Here is a 5,623-nt window from a genome sequence, read left to right on the forward strand (position 1 = left end):
CTCTCCATGTTACTCCTTAAAAACTTGCTCAACTTCATAGTAACTGGTGACTCCTCACCTGAGGGTTTCATGGTGTTTTCTTAGAAATGAGTCAATGATATTAGCTCCAATGGCAGGTGAAAAGATGTCTAAATCACATCATACTTTCAATAGACTATTTTAGCTAAGAGAGTAGAAGAGACCAAACAATGCCAAAGAAGTCTTTTCTTTAAAAAAAAAAATTTTTTTAACGTTTATTTATTTTGAGAGAGACAGAGCATGAGCTGGGGAGGGGCAGAGAGAGAGGGAAAGAATCTGAAGCAGGCCCCAGGCTCCAGGCTCCAAGCTGTCAGCACAGAGCCCAACACAGGGCTCGAACTCACTAATTGTGAGATCATAACCAGAGTTGAGCGAAGTTGGATACTTAATGGACTGAGCCACCCAGGTGCCCCAAGAAGTCTCTTCCAAGTAATAATAAAAGCATTTACGGGGAGCCTGGGTGGCTCAGTCGGTTAAGCATCTGACTTTGGCTCAGGTCATGATCTTGTGGTTTGTGGGTTTGAGCCCCTCATTGGGCTCTGTGCTGACATCTTAGAGCCTGGAGTCCGTTTCAGATTCTGTGTCTCCCTCTCTCTCTGCCCCCCCCCCCCCCCCCCCCGCTCATGCTCTGTCTCTCTCTCCTTCAAAAATAAATAAACATTAATAAATAAATAAATAAATAAATAAAAGCATTTGCCAATCCACTGAAAAATGACTGCCTCTTCTCTATATAAATGAGATGTTTTGCTCTCTGAAAATGATGAGCTGTTAAGTTTTTAATTCCATTCCCAGGAACTTTCAAATTTTCAGGCATTACTGTGAATGAGTCTGTGCAGCATTTAGAAGGCTAAAAACAAAGGGAGGAAAGCCAAAGAGAAACACCCGTTTTCAGCATTTGCCCCAGGGCTTTGCAACCAAAGCACCACCCCATTTCTTTTTGAGGTGACTACACCCTCTCTTCTCTAGGCATTGGAATCTCTCCTGTATATGTAAAAGCTTTTTTCTCTCTGACAAAGTTTCCTTGTCAGGGAATTTCTAGATAAGAATCTTGAGTTAAAATCTCAAATTATATGCATCCACCCACCCTTATATTATAATTACCGTCTTGGGCTTTAAAAAAATAACTGCACACATCAACAGTTTCACAACTGCTTCAGAGAATGGTTAAGATTAGTAGGCAAGCTCCTAGAGAAATTATGCAGGTGACCACAGTTATTAATTAAACATGGTTAAAATGTTTGAATGCTGTCATGCTGGGACCAAGAGGCCAAATTTGAAGATTTTATCGTGATGCTTTTGGCTCAGCACTTGAGAACTAAAATAAAGGGATTTGTAAGTGTTGTTGCCTTACCTGCATGCTGTTTGCGTGCTTTGGGGTTTTCCCTCGTAAAGAACATCATGCAGTATTTGGGGTAACATTAAGAAATTTTTCTTTTAAGAACTACAGCTACCATTATAATGTGGTAGCTGTTTTGCTATGTCTTTCAACAATTTTTTTTTCCCATTAATTTCACTTTGGTCAAATTTTTTTTCAGAATGAAATTCAAAGATTGGAATTTCCTGCATATATGTAAATTCATTTATTATGAAACAACATATAACATCGTAGACCACTAGAATTAAGAAAAACCACAGAAATGTTGATTTTACTGTTTGGTCTAGGAAGTGAAGGGCTTGTACATTCTGGCTGTGTAGGGCCTGCACATTTCCTGAAGTTATTCCTAGACCCTTTACCTCAATTTCTAACTCAAATTAGCATTATGCAAGCTATCAGACAGTTCATTGAACAGTACTTGCTACTGTGAATCAATTGGGCTTGCTCTTTCCATTCCAAACCCTTTTTATCTGTCTGTCTTCCTGGACAGGTTGGGGAGAGGAGTTGGTATCTCAGCTCCTCCAGTAGGAGTGGTAAATTTGCCTGCATCTAACCAAAAACTTACCCATCCAGGACCGGATTATCCTTCTGTACTGTTGATATACTGTTTTTGCATTTGTTGATTCATAATGAAGTCTTTTTATTGTGCTTGCGTCCTAAATTTCATCTTTATATATACATCGGCACTTTATGTCTTTTTAGACATAAAATAATTATCCCTTTTTTAATTTATATATAACTGTAAACATTTGGAAAACTAAATTAAAATAGGAGAGAGAAATCACTTTATATGAAATAATCATTTTCTTGAAGGAAAAAGAAACTTTGTATTTGTTCCTAGCCTATAAATAGTAAATAAATTTTCATTGATGAAACTTCAGACAATAAGCAAAGAGAAGTGAAAAAAAATCTAAACTTCATGTAAAGATATCCACTGTTACATTATCGTGTTTTTGTTGTTGTTGTTTTTCTGTGCATGTGTGTGTGTGTCTATGTAGTCAAGTGGTTTGTTTTCAGGATTGGAATAGTATAAGAAGTATAGTTTATAAACTTTATATTCCATTTAAGGCTTAGTTACAAGTATTTCTTCATTCTTTAAATGGCCCTCAAGGTCATGATTTTTAGTGGAGGTATGATAGTCAAACAGATGGAAATAACATTTAACTATTCTCCAAGTGGCAGAAATTTAGGTTATTTTTGCATTTTATTATAAAATACTGCTGTAATGAATATTTATGTACATAAGTATTTATATTTGTTTCTGATATTTTTAGGTCAAATTCTTTTAAGTGGTATAGCTAAAGACAATTTAAGCTTTTATTTATTTAATTTTTTATGTCTATTTATTTATTGAGAGAGAGGCACCCAGACAATTTAAGCTTTAAATATAGATATTTGAATATATCATCAAATTGTCTTCCAAAATTTGTACCAGTTTTTATTTATTTTTTATTTATTTATTTTTTAGTTGTACCAGTTTTTAAACTCAGCAATAGTCACTAATATACCCTTACTGTGTGCAACACTGAGTATTATCATTTTTTTTTTTACTACCTAATGCTGATTGGTGAACAACAGTATATTCTATTTCAATTTGCATTTTAAAATATCAAATGAAACTAACATGTCTCTCCATCCTTTGTATATCTTCTTATATGAATTGCTAGTTATTTACTTATTTTTTTCCTATTGAACAGGCTCATTTTTTTTTTTTTTTTTTAAGATTTTTTTCTTTCAGGGTGCCTGGGTGGCTCAATGTTTAAGTGTCCATAATTCTTCGTTTTGGCTCAGGTCATGATCTCATCATGGTTTCGTGGGTTTGAGCCCCGCATCCAGCTCTGTGCTGACGGCATGGAGCCTGCTTGAGATTCCCTTTCTCCCTCTCTCTCTCTCTCTCTGTCCCTCCTCTGCTCATGTTGTCCCTGTTCTCTCTCTCTCTCTCTCTCTCTAGATAGATATAGATATAGATTTAAAGATTTTTTCTTTTTTAAGTAGGCTTCATTCCCAGTGCATCTCATGACCCTGAGATCAACACGTAAGTTGAGATCAAGAGTCAGATACTTAACTGACTGAACTACCAGGAACCCCTAAAGATGCTATTTTTAAGTAATCTCTATACCTGGTGTGTGATTTGAATAGCCCCAAGATCAAGAGTTGCATGCTCCACTGACTGAGCCAGCCAGACAACCCAAACATGATAATGTTTGTATTGTTTTGTAATGTTTGTAATGTTTTGTATTGATTTTTAGGAGGTGTTTTTTTTGGTTGTTTTTTTTTGTTTGTTTGTTTGTTTTTAATTAAAGGCATTAGTACTTGGCCATATATTCTCCTTTTTGTAAGTTGCTTTCTTATCTGGTTTACATGTTTTTAGGACTAGATTGTGGTGCTAGTAACCTAGTTATGAGGAAAAATTAAACAAAGACAGATGATTGGTCTGGGAGGAACTGATTGAGATTGGGGCATGAATGGTGGTCTTTGGATTGCATTAGAATTTGAATGATTGGTTTACTATTTTGGACAATGAGATTATAATTTTGGTACTCTAGCCTCTACTATTTTTAACTTTCAAAACAACTCTTTACACAGCTATCATCATATGTAAGGCACAGATCTTCTAAAGTGGCAAAGGCAGACTTACAAGCCAGGTTTGTCCAGCACCAAAATCTATTCTTATGATTATACCACACTACTTTTGAAGATTACATAAGTGATTTTTCATCCCTATGCTTTCTCAGTATGTTTTTAAATGCCTTCCTGATATTCCCTACAGTTGGTGTTCCATAAACTCACCATGGTTGAGTTTGTTTCTCAACTACATAGATAAGGACACAAAGGAACAGAAAAGGATAAGTATCTTGCCCAAGATGACCCAGCTAGTAAAACTAATTCAGGAAAAGCAGAGAAGGCCAAGAGCAGTGAGATCTATCCTGTCAATCTTTTCATCTTGTGTTTCTTCATTTGTTTTTTATGCCTAGAAAGTTCTTCTCTGCCTAGAGGTGAGAGATAATCAATTATGTTTCCTTCCACTTGTTTCTGGTGCTGGTTTGCATATTTATATTTAACTCAAGACTATCTGGAAAATATTTTGGTGAGAGAAATAAATTAGAGATGTTTTAGTAAGGTGAGGAGCTTGATGAAATGATTCAGAGTTTTATCTGGAAGAATATATAGATGATAATTATTGAGAAATATTTGAAGAAGAGTACCAGAACAGAGAACTAGTATTGCCAGAAATTTAAAAAATAACAACGATGCAATAATTAAATCAGCATGCACTGTTTTAAGAAAAAAATCAACTCTGTTCAGTATACAGGAATAATTACAATGATGTGAAATTCTATTTTTCTCAAAGAGCATATTCGGTTATTAATTTGGGATTTTATGATTTTTCAGATCCAGAGAATGTCAAAATAATAATTGAAAAAATACAAACACCCCAAATAAAAATCCAAACATACCTAATGCTTGTTTTGGTAGATTATATACTAGAATAGGAACCATGCAGAGATTAGCGTGACCCTTGCTAAGGATGACACACAGATTTGTGAAGCATTCCCTACTTTTCAGTTATGCAAGATGAATTTTATACCTCAGTAAAGCTGAAAAAAAAAGTCCAAGCCTAAATTTTCTATTAACAAGGCTTGCCCTTAATGAATTGTGACAGTGAAATAATCCTTTTGACATGGGGCAATTACTGTGGCCATAAACATAGACTCATGGCAGATGTTGACTTCAGAGGCTACTGAGCTGATAAGCGAACACTTTTGGGCTTTGTTTATGTGCACAATAGGCACTTTCTGCATGCTCCACACCCTGCCTCCTAGCAAAGTGCATCTGCTGCAGAACTCTGTCTTCCCTCTTAACCTATCTTTCTACTTTTGAACTGCAATAGGGTTGGGTCGTCACTGGCTCTGTCTACTTCCTTGTTGTGCTGAGATGTGGATAAACAGGAACCTCTCCCTGGAATTTTGAGGATGTTCCAAAGGGCCTCCAGGTGGAAAGCATTTGGCCTTGACATCACATAGAAAAGAAGGGAGAGGTTGGAAAGACAATAATCCTAGAATCAAGGGATTTTAAAAATAGGAGAAAGGATTTCTTAATCTTCTATGATTCAACCAAAAACCTATCAACATATATGTGGTTTTCAGGATAAGGATCTTAATATCAGAAATGGAAAACTCAAGGTTGGCTGTGTATGAGCTCTGAAGTTTGGGGAACTCTTTGCTAACC

The 5,623-nt window shown here is 35.7% G+C and overlaps 1 non-coding gene across 1 annotated transcript; it reads left to right on the forward strand.

Annotated features, from left to right (window-relative positions):
- Positions 1–4,853: 4,853 nt before the first annotated feature.
- On the forward strand, positions 4,854–4,957 carry LOC128776802 (U6 spliceosomal RNA). Its single transcript, XR_008421967.1, has one exon. It is a non-coding gene; the product is annotated as a U6 spliceosomal RNA (small nuclear RNA).
- Positions 4,958–5,623: the final 666 nt, after the last annotated feature.

The sequence above is a fragment of the Panthera pardus genome, unplaced genomic scaffold (genome assembly GCF_024362965.1).
Source record: "Panthera pardus isolate Hobbes unplaced genomic scaffold, ASM2436296v1 HiC_scaffold_13, whole genome shotgun sequence".
Classification (NCBI taxonomy): domain Eukaryota; kingdom Metazoa; phylum Chordata; class Mammalia; order Carnivora; family Felidae; genus Panthera; species Panthera pardus.